The sequence below is a fragment of the Felis catus genome, chromosome A1 (genome assembly GCF_018350175.1).
Source record: "Felis catus isolate Fca126 chromosome A1, F.catus_Fca126_mat1.0, whole genome shotgun sequence".
Taxonomy (NCBI): Eukaryota; Metazoa; Chordata; class Mammalia; order Carnivora; family Felidae; genus Felis; species Felis catus.
The window spans coordinates 219,672,247-219,684,577 of record NC_058368.1 but is presented as its reverse complement, the minus strand read 5'-3'; the positions used below and the strand labels follow the sequence as shown (position 1 = coordinate 219,684,577).

Here is a 12,331-nt window from a genome sequence, read left to right as displayed (position 1 = left end):
ATAGTGTTATATATGATATAATATAATATAATATAATATAATATAATATAATATATATGATATTATATATTATATGTATATATTATATACAGTATTTATATATGGCATATATATGTATGGCATATATATACATATATTATTATATATTATATAAATATATAGATATTTTATAATATATATTATATTAATATTATATATACTATATAGTATATACATATATAATATATAATATCATATTATATTATTTATATTATATTATATTATTATATACTATATATATGCCTTATTTGGAAATGCTGATTAGGCTGTTTGTGATTAGCTGTCCTTAAATTTCATTTTCTCAGATTTGTGTGAATTGATGCTGGCTTATGTTTTGGTACTTATGTAGGCAACCAAGACATTAGAGCCATTTCAGTCTAATGGTATTCTATTGAATTACTTTAAAACGGCTTATTAGGCATCAAGAGTGTTGTTATTGTATCAATAAACTAGATTGGAACAGGAATGAGAAAGGAAAATAATTTAATCTCACAAATTCTGATACAAAAGTCTTTTTTTTTTCTTTTTAGAAAGAGAGAGAGAGCACGCAAGCAGGGAGAAGGGCAGGGAGAGAAAGAAAGAGGAGAGAGAGAGAGAAAAAAAAAAGAGAGAATTTTAAGCAGGTTCCACATTTGGCGTGGAGCCTGAAGTGGGGCTGGATCCCACCACTCTGGGATCATGACCTGAGCCAAAATCAAGACTTGGATGCTCAACCAACTGAGCCACACAGGTGCCCCTTAATAGGAAAGGCTTAAGTAAATTAACAATAGTTTAAAAAGCAAACATGATCTTATTGTATTTATTTGCCGAAATGCAAGAACAATTTAGCACTAAACAAGCCAGTAATGTAAATTACCACATCACAGGCCACTAGAAAAAATAACTTAAGATCATTTTAAAATACATAGACATGTCATTAAACACATTCAATCATGTTTTAAATTAAAGTATCTTCTTAGCTGGGAACAGAAAGGAAATTAATTACCTTAATAAGGAGAATCTACCAAACCTTGCAGCAGCCACAGTTAATGGTGGACATTTGTAAGCTCTTCACGTTTTAGAATAATCAACACCACTGTTCAGGTGCCCTCTCCATCACTCCTTTTGCCACTGTGCTGAACACCCTGACCTTGCAGGCAGATAACCCCAGGCCACCACCTCTGCCAGCCCCTCCTTTCAAGCCCTCCCACCCATACACAAGTAGAGGCTTAGTTCAAACTGCCGCTCAGTGCCCGACCACTGCCATAAAGTGAGTACCTCAATAGAGTGAGTCAAATGATTTTTTTTGGTTTCCCAGTGAATGTAAAAGTTATGTTTACACTATACCGTAGTCTACTAAGTGTATAATAGTGTTATGTCTATAAAAGCAATGTACGTACATTACTTTAAAAATACTTCCTTGCTAAAAATACTAACCATCTTCTGAGCTTTCAGGGAGTTGTAATCATTGATCACAGATCACCATGATAAATTAAATAATAATGAACAAATTTGGAATATTGAGAAAGTTACCGAAAGGGGACTCAGAGACATGAAGTGAGCAAAAGCTTTTGAAAAATGGTGCCAATGGACTTGCCGTGCACAGAGTTGCCACAATCCTTCAGTTTAAACAATGTTTTCTCTCAGGGCACCTGGATGGCTCAGTTGGTTAAGACTCTGACTGATTTCAACTCAGGTCATGATCTCACAGTTCACCATTTCGAGCCCCATATTGGACTCTGCATTGACAGTGCAGAGTCTGCTTGGGATTCTCTCTCTCCCCCTGTCTGCCCCTCCTCTGCTTTCTCTCTCTCTCTCAGTATAAACAAACAAGCTAAAAATATATATATATATAATATCTCAAGGCAGAATAAAATGAGGTATGTCAGGGGCACATGGGTGGCTCAGTTGGTTAAGCATCCGACTTCAGCTCAGGTCAGGATCTCGTGGTTTGTGCGTTTGAGTCTCCCCGCTGGGCTCTGTGCTGACGGCTCAGAGCCTGGAGCCTGCTTCGGATTCTGACTCCCTCTCTTTCTGCTCCTCTCTGCTCACACTCTGTCTCTCTCAAAAATAAATTAACATTAAAAACTTAAAAAAAATTAGGGGGTGCCTGGGTGGCGCAGTCGGTTAAGCGTCCGACTTCAGCCAGGTCAAGATCTCACGGTCCGTGAGGTCCGTGAGTTCGAGCCCCGCGTCGGGCTCTGGGCTGATGGCTCAGAGCCTGGAGCCTGCTTCGGATTCTGACTCCCTCTCTTTCTGCTCCTCTCTGCTCACACTCTGTCTCTCTCAAAAATAAATTAACATTAAAAACTTAAAAAAAATTAGGGGGCGCCTGGGTGGCGCAGTCGGTTAAGCGTCCGACTTCAGCCAGGTCACGATCTCACGGTCCGTGAGGTCCGTGAGTTCGAGCCCCGCGTCGGGCTCTGGGCTGATGGCTCAGAGCCTGGAGCCTGTTTCCGATTCTGTGTCTCCCTGTCTCTCTGCCCCTCCCCCGTTCATGCTCTGTCTTTCTCTGTCCCAAAAATAAATAAATGTTGAAAAAAAAATTTTTAAATAAAAAAAAAACTTAAAAAAAATTAACAAGGTATGCCTGTATACCCTAATGGCACGCCTAAGGATTATTAAGAAATAACCAAAGCTGATCTCTTTGCAGATTATGTTGTCAGCATGTTGGATACAATCTGCAAACCGTAAAATATAACCAAAGAGTCCCACATATATTTATTGTAGAAAAGTCAATTGTTTCTATATCTAAGGAATACACAATTAAAATGTGTACTAAAAAAGTACTACTTCAAATAGTACTTAGAAAATATTTGTAACATAAGTATATTGGTGAGATAAACCTGGAATAGGATGTTAGCAAGTTGGTAATTTGAATGGCTTAAAAGCACACAGAAGAAATTTTTATGGATGGACTACGATTGACAACTTAGGAGAAGAGAATATGTAACTAGGGTTTATGCACAGTTAGTAAATCAAATTTGTTCAAAACAGAAGCAATGTAGGATTGAACAGGAGAAATGTAGGCAAGAGTCAGGTCATGAATGGCTTATTAACCCAGTTTACAGAAATGGCCTTTATTCTCCTGTCAATGTTGACGGAAATGAAACTGATACAACTTGGAAAAACTTATTTAATGAAATCAAAATTGTATGTTAGGAAGGAGACAATTCTAGTAGATGGACTGAAGCAGGGGGAGCCTGAAGACAGGGAGATCATTTAAGTGTGCCTTCCCTATATCATTTTAACTTTACATTTAACAGACATTAAAACTTTCCAGTGGAATTACTTTTGTAATCCATAACCATTCAAGCTGTGCTACTCTTAGAATATGCATTATGACAGTGTTTTCCTTCAGCATGTTTATTTTTTGTAGCCTATAAACTTCCTCATACATCTTCTTAAAATTGCAATCACCACCACAAAAATTCTCTTTCATATCTTATTAATATTGCAATAACCATTAAGTCTATGCAATATATATCTCAGTAATATGGCAATACCCATTAGCTTATTTTAATGCTAATAAAATATATAAACATGTCACTCTAATATATACTACTAAGTTTATATGCATTCATTGGTTGACGACTTTAATAGTATAATGAAAAAGAAGATAGTCATAGAATGGAAAGCCATAGCCTTTGAAGTCAGACAGGCTGAACTTAATTCCTGGTTCTACAATTTTCTAATTGAGAACCTGAGTAAGTTTTTTCTTCCCAAATTTAGCTTTGAATGTCTTTACCAATATGAATGGTAATGCCAACCGCACAGTGTGTTGGCAGGATTAAATGAGATGACATATGTGAGATTTTAAGGCTAGTTACTGGTTTATAGGTCCGAAATAAAATGAGTTCCTTTCAAGTTTCCCCTAAGACTACATAAAACAGCGAGAGAGGGGAAAAAAAAAAGTATGCTAGGAATGGCTTTGCTGGTGTGTGTGTGTGTGTGTGTGTGTGTGTGTGTGTGTGGTATGTTGTGGGTGAAGGTGGGGAAATTCTGCAGGCTCAATAATGAAAAATATTAAAATGAGAACTGAAGAAATTAATTATTCATGCCCAATATATTCAAATAATTGAAAGCATGCCAGTGATTAACTAAAGGTTTAGCAGTTAATGTAAGTCATTATTCCTATCATAGTGGGTTAAATGAAGTTCTTAAAAATAAAATCTACAAAATCATACAAATATTGAGAGAAGTTATAATTTTTCATGACTATGTTACTTACATGGTAATACATAATCAATAGAGTATATACCTAGTTGAACATATGCTTTTTATGGTAAATACAATATTTATCTTTAGAATCACCTTTGTTTAAATCCTACTAAAACCTTAAGGGAATACCTGCAGTGACTTTTTTAAAAGACTATGTTTCTGTCCAGGTAGAGTGTGTGTGTGTGTGTGTGTGTGTGTGTGTGTGTGTGTATTTCCACTCAAAAAATAAGAAGAATGAAGCTGCAAGACCACTGCAATTGACAAGATAAGACAGTGGTGTGGAATAGTGGCAATGCAGATAATAGTAATAGTCAAAACTAATGACTTTTGTTCTAACCAAGGAATCCAGGATAAAGGGACTATAGGAGAACTGAAATCTAGTACCCGTGTTCAATAAGCTCATGCCCTGAAGCATTAACTGTGCCAGTCTGGAGCCAGTGTTTTTATTCAAACAAGCCATTTATGTGTCAGCACACCCTCTGATACTCTCATATTGTGCATGGCAGATATTATTTTAAGTAAGCTACACAGTTTATTTCATTAGAGAGATACATAGTATGTTGTGTTAGTTTGGGTCCACTGAGAAGAGAATTGAAAATGGGATGTACCTACCTAAGAGATGAGAGGGGGAGCAGGAAGTGGAGACATGTCCAAGATGCCCTTACATTCCCTTCAGCTAAACTTTAGACCAGCCTCTAGGTACGTGGTCCCCTTCTGTCATCACAATTAAGTTCAGGCCATGGTCACATTTCCTACAGACAGCCATGGCCCTTAGAGAATTCAAATGGCCTAAAAACAGAGGCCCCTTCTCTCCTTCTTAGAGCATTCACTTTAGAAAATATGTCTTTGTAACTTCTTTGCTTGCTCCTTTGAGTTGTAAATATTTTTAATAGTCTCTTGCCTCTTTTACAATCCTAGACTATCTTTCTCATGGACTTGAGGGCCATCCCCTTTGAAGTGTAATCCTGAAGGAAGCTAAAGTGCCTCTTAGTCTGAGCAGGGAAAGATACCCAACCTCCATAGACACCTTGCTTCAACTTGTAAAAGTATCCCCTGTCATAAAGGTAGGAAAATGTACTTTTCTTTTGGGTAAGACTGATAGGCAAACACAGATGAACTAGTAGCCCCCTGCCAAGGTTGTCCATGAAAGTGATCCTGCTTCTCTGGGGCACCTGGGTGGCTTGGTCAGTTAAGAGTCCTACTCTTGACTTTGGCTCAGGTCATTATCTCACAGTTCGTGGGATTGAGCCCCTATGCTGACAGCATGGAGCCTGCTTGGTATTGTCTCTCTCCATCTCTTTCTGCTCCCCCCCCCAACTGGCTCTCTATCTCTTTAAAAATAAATAAATAAACTTAACACACACACACACACACACATGTACACACACACACAAAACCTAAAAAAACAAAAACAAACCGAACAAACAAAAAACCTTATCTTGCTTCTCTTTGTAAAAGGCCTTAATGCATTTGCCATTCTTGGTCGTGGCGGTCTACAGGAAATGTTGCCATGGTCCAAACATAGTTGTGGAAACAGAGGATCAGCAGTCATTTAGAATTCTATAACATGAGAGTTGAGCAGTGCATTTTCATGATTTCCATTGTTCATACTGCTTACTTCTCCATGTAAGTTCAGGAAGCAGCTTTTATGGTTCTTGTGGGGTTTTATTTAGCTGGTTGGACCGGCATGGAAAAGTTTCATATCAAGGGCCATGTGTTGGTCTCTCTTGTTTTAAAGAAGTGCCATTTTTATCTTTGGAGTTTTCATTTATCTCACACAGATGATATAAATATATGCCCTCAAATAATATTTCACTAAATTAAATTTTAGCATGTTAAATCCAGCAGCACTAAAAAATATTTAATAAACATCATTTGATGGTATGTGTCCCATTGCAAACATAGGGGCATCTGGTGGCTCAGTTGGAGCGTCTGACTTCAGATCAGGTCATGATCTAGGGGTTCATGGGTTCCAGCCCTGCGACAGGCTGTGCTGACAGTTCAGAGTCTGGAGATTTCTTCAGATTCTGTGTCTCCCTCTCTCTCTCTCTCTGCCCCTCCCTGACTCGTGCTCTGTCTCTCTTTCTGTCTCTCAAAAATGAATAAACATTAAAAAAAAAATTTAAAGGATTTCAAACATAAAAGTGCTGCCTTTTTGAAATAAACTATTTTTAAAAGTGTTAGTATTTTCTCTCATTTTTTTGCCCAATAACTTATCTACACCAAATTACCTTTCATACTTGGGTTTGTTTTAGCACAAAAGAATCTTTGCCATGCTTATCTAATAAAGAACTGTGCTCTATCATATGACTTCATATTAGGATCATCATGTCACTTTTAAATGTTGTGTTTGCTTTTATTCTGGAGGCAACATCTCCAACTTCAGAAGACAAAGCAGGTATATTTAGAAAATTTAATACTATGGCTTTCAACTGAACATGAATACTATATTTGACCACAGTGGAGTATATATACAAATATTACATTAAATGTGATTGATTTATATGCTTTCACTAAATGTATTAAATTATAAAATGTCTACAGAAAAGTGAACATGTAAAAGTTTCACAAAGTGAACCTACCATTATAACCAGCACTTAGACACAACATTACCAATCTCCCAGGGAATCCCCTTGGCTTCCTCCTCAGGGTTAATCTCCAGCTCATTGAGGTTTCTATTCTTCCTTAAACAATAGAGTTTAGTTTTGTGTGGCTTTTCAACTTCAGATAAGTGGAATGATGCATGATGCATACCTTTGTGTTCAGGGTTGTTTGTTCAACATTATATTGGTGAGATACATCTAAATTATTGTGCAGTTCTGGAAGATATTTAATTATATGAATACAGTACAGTTTACTTATCCACCCTGTAGTTGATGGACAATTGTCAATTTCCAGATTGGAGATATTAAGAACAGACTCCTATGAATATTTAGATTCAAGTCTTTTGGTGAACATGTGTTTACATTTGTTTGGGGGGTGTCATATAAGCATAGAATTAGAATTGGTGAATTAATAGGCTCAGCTTTAGCAGATTTTGCCAACAGTAGTATGTGAGACTTAACTGAGTTTTTTAATCTTTTCGAAGAATGGAATTTTTGTTTTGATTTTTCTCGACCATATGCCTGGTTTTTGTTGTTGCTTATTTGATCATTTTTATTTTTGATTATTTCTGCTTTGAGTTTGATTATTTCTACTTTTATAAAAGAATGTTAAATCATTCGTTTTTAGTCTTTCTTCCTTTTTAATATACACATTTATGGCTATAAGCTTCTAGTTAAACACTACTTTACTTGGCCTGCATCCTTTATCATTTCTTTATGACCAGGCAGTTCAAATTATTTTCAATTTCTTTTGTGATTTTTTTTCTTTGATTCAACACTTTATTTTAAAACAGAAAATATCTACTAATTATTAAATCCACAGTGATTAGAGAACATCTGAAGTGATTTTAAAACTTTGAAATATATTGAATCTCAAAAACAAATGTATAATAATCTACCATCTGATCAATTTGAGGAGATATTTCATTTTCACATGAAAATAATGTACATTCTGTTGATGTTGGGCACAATGTTTTACACCTGAAATGTAGTTCAAGTTTATTAGCTGCATTGTGCAAATCTATATTATTACTGATTATTTTTGCCTGCTGGATCTACAAGTTAGTGAGAATTAGTGTCCCCTGTTATTACTATAGGTTAGGATATTTTTTTAGTTATATCAATTAATGCTTTATAATGCTTTATAATTTTGAAGTATTGTTTTTATGCACACATTGACTTAAAATCAGTATATGTTTCTGGTAGCTTCTTTCACTCAAAGCAAACTTTAACGAAGTCAGTGCCCTCTCAAAGCGTCCTTTCCTCTGCATTTTCTAACAAGTTTTGTTTTCAGATGCCTCTTCCTTTCTTACCTGGACTTCTGCAATGGTTTCTGTAACTCCTCTAGTCTTCATTATTCTCTTCAGTTCATCACAAACGCTACTTCCTAATATATAGTTCTACTTAAACCATGGTTCTGTTCAGAACCTTTCCTAAGCTCCCCCTTCCTCCCTTAGGATAACATCTTGATTTCTCTGCAGGGCTTTCGAGAGCTTCCACCTTTGAGAACTAATATAAATGTAAATTGTGCTCCATTAACAGCAGATTTCTCTATAATCCTATAAGGTGCTGTACGTTTTCCTGCCCAAGCATTCTGCTTCTCCTGTTTTCCTCTCCCTAGAATGCTAGCTCAGTTCCATCCCAGGCCAAAATTGAGTCCCTACCAAATGCCTCAAGGACACTTCCAACTTTTATTTGCATCCACTTTGTAACTACTGATTCTGATTACACACTGCTTTGTATTATGGCTCTTTGTATCTATTTTTCACCCTCGCCATAGTATTTTCTTTAGTAAAGGAATGTGTAGCTATGTATGTGTGTGTATAAAATACACTATTGTATACAATGTAATATATGTTTTACATATATATATATATATATATATATATATATAGTAAAAGACAAATCGTTTACAAAGTAACAAGGAAAATGGATTTCCATTTCCTTTAGAGCTGTTGCAGGTCAACTAACTGAAGGCTAAGAAGCAGAGTCTTATCAAAACATGTGACCTGAGAATAACTACTGTGTATTTTACTGATGAAAACAGTGCACAGCTGAAAGAAAGAAATAGAGAAGCGAGTTCACTGCTTGTGAATTGAAGTTGCCATCCCCAACTCTGGTGGGCACTTGCAGATCCACTCTAATCCCCAGAACTAAAGTCCTGGACGTTGGTCTCTCCTGAGTTCAAGGCGTGGGGTGCTGGAGGGAGGTTTCTCAACTGCCTCCATGCTTGTACAGGCAGAGTCACTGGATTTCCCTCCTCCCCTCATGCAACTGCCAATGTATCCTGGTCCTGCGACCTTGAAGGTAAAAATATTGTTATGTTTAACTAAGACCAGTACCAGGATATCACTTAATGATAGTATGGTAACAAACCATGTCTGGAAATAGTTCAGCATGTAACATAGCAGTAAATGTTATCTTACTTGGAAATTTAGTGACCTATGTTTACACTCAATTTAGTCATATAAAAATAATTTCAAAGGATGAAATTTATGAAAATACTCTCCAACTTTGAAATTAGTATTTGGTTTGCTTCAGCGGATATTAAGCTAATCCAATTCTTGTTAAAACAACAAATAATGATGTTGCGTAAGCACATTATTTTGTTCAGTATTTTTAGGCTATTAGGCAACATTTTCATAGAGGATTACTGGAATTTATTGAGGAAATGAGATAAAAACATTTTAAATATTTTTTTGCTTATTTCTAGTCTGAATCAGAATCTATATTTACTCTGCAGACCACTCAAAGTGTTGTAAAATTTCTGTGTATAGGGAGGAATTTGACAAGTTTAAATTTGATATGGTTACCTTAGACAAAAACAAACAAACAAACAAACAAAAACAAAAACAAAAAAACCTTCCAGACTTCCAGATTACTGTGGCAATGTTAATCCATAATACTGTTAAAGTGAAAACTGTTTTGACATTCATATTTAAATTTCACACATTAAAATTGATGCTATTCTAAGAGAACGTTGGTCATTATTTATTTTGTTCATTCTTGCCATTTTATATTTTAATAAATAAAAGTTAAATGTACAAATTATAATGGGTGCTGTGGTTGAGGAACAAGAAAGGCGATTAGCAGACCAAAAAATATTTTAATAGTTAAGGGAATCAACTGCCCAAATGTTATTTTTTCTTCAAAAGTGCATATTAGCTTTCATTCATGAAACAGATATTCAATATTTCTTTATTCTTTTCCTGAGTCTTCAGTTTTCACACTTGACTATAATTTCTTCATCCAGTCTTGTAAGAGAAAGGCAGTGGGGTTAGGTTAACACAGTGATTCAAGACAAATGCCAAGTGCTCATCTCATGAGACTTATATTCTCCATAGAAAGAATCACAGAAGCATGGAGCATGGTGATATATGAGTGTGGCACTGAAGTTCTACAGATGGATGTAGATATATTGAGTTAGGCACTTAAAGCAATTGCCTTCAGTCATCTCAGTGATAAGCAGTCACAGATGAGATGTGTGCATTTGAGATGAAAAAGGTTGGTGTAAATTTAAATCAAATCCAAAAGCTGACATTTATCTCATTTTGGTTGGAGAGGAAAGAAATATATTTAAGGTTCAGAAACAAATTTAAATACTCAAGATGAGTTAAAAAGAGTTGAAAATTCTGTCACAGAATCTTTACTTAGCTTCACTGTACAAAAATGAGTTGTTGGCTGTCTCATATATTTGTATTTTGGTAAATAGGAGATTTCTTTGATTATGGGCTGAAATAAGATTAACATATAAAGATGAATTATAGAACAATCATTTTACTGGTTAATTATGAGAAATAATCAAGAAGGGGAACCTTGATCATAAATATACATAGTGTTCTAGGTCCACTCAATATAAATCACACTATACACAAGAGTAGGCAAGACAATGTGATACATTAAAAAAAAAAATCACTAGGTTCTACTGGCTACAATATAGAACACAACATAAGCTGCTGCTCATCAGAAACCACTGTGAATTTAGACTTTGCAAGAGAATTTACAAATTTTAATTGTATATATGACCCTTTCAGTATAAAATGTCTCTGGTATCTTTTAACAGAATAAAAGAGACCAGAAGAAAGAAGAGACAGAAGAAATAGTCAGAAACATTGATGCAATATTTTAGCATATCTAATGTTTATTAGATACAGAACCATCTTGAGGAATTTTCCCTAGCCCCCAAAAATATGGCAATAGGCATGATCACTCAATACCAGGTTCTGAAACAATGAAGGGGTTGGAATTTTTTTGCTGTGTACAGTGTCTAAAGAAGGAAATAAACTAACATCAAACCAAATGGTTATGAGTTTCTGCAGAGCAGGAAGCTTCCATGATCTGGACATTCACCTTCATGATGAATGTGACTAGGGACAAAGGAGACGTTCATGATGACTATTTAACAGTGGTTTTGACCAACGCTGGGAACTTTTCCCCCGTTGCTTAAAATGGGGAAATAAGTGGGGAATGTTTATCTTAAGATGTCATCTGAAACAGTGGGGTCTGTAGCAATCCCTGCAAATGATCACAATTTACTTTTAGTGTAGTTTTCCCATAGTAAAGTACATTACTCACCTTATTACAAAAACAGAAGTGTATTCATCTTTGGCCATTGACAAACATCGTCCCATAAAAAGTAGATATTTTGATTAGGTCTTTTATCCAAAGTAACTAGTTATTGAAAAACAAAATAAATTTAAATAAATAAATGAATGAATAAATACACTTTTCTTTCTCAAAGAGAAAATTTTGAAATATTTAAAATAAACATTTTCTGGTCACATTCAAGAGACTATTTCTTCTGCCTTTTATCATTGGGTTTCAGGCTATAAAAAAAACTCTGTATGTGCTCTCCTTTTGCCCTTTTTCTAAATGAATAATCACAAAAAGAATACACCATTACAAGTGTAGAGAACTGTGAAATTAATCTACCACAGTTCCACAGACTCTGGCAGAGGACCTGAGACTCTTGGGCCACAAATAAAGAGCTATACTATTCACTAACAGTAGACAGCATGATTCTATATTTGTATTGGTTTCCACTGGCCTGCCAAGATCCACCGAGGCAATCCGGAAGCGGGCCCAATTGTACACTGCACATACAGTGGATTTTTGCAAGAATGGAGGAAGTCCAAGCTGAAGAAAATCATTTGTTGTTGTTGTCATTGTTATTTTTGTTTTTGAGAGGCTTCTTAACAAACGTGACCAAACTTTGCCCCAGATGGAGACATCATTTTTATCAGACTCATCAGGAAACATACCCACCTCCTGTCCTCAATGGGAGACATGATTTCTGTCTTTCAAGCTTTTCTGCTATACAAAAATCCTTGAAAATAGAGTTGGGAACAAAAGCTATCACAAAACATGTCAAAGTACCTTGGAGGATTGTGTTCCGAAAACAAATATAAATCGAAATATTTGAGAATCAACTAAGAGAAAATAGAAGTTGAGCTGACATCCTGAATAACAATATGAATTGAATAGAATAG

The 12,331-nt window shown here is 35.6% G+C and overlaps 1 pseudogene; it reads right to left on the bottom strand.

Annotated features, from left to right (window-relative positions):
- The window catches only part of LOC101086539, a 190,315-nt pseudogene extending 178,307 nt beyond the window's left edge, over positions 1–12,008 (bottom strand).
- Between the last annotated feature and the right edge of the window lie 323 nt (positions 12,009–12,331).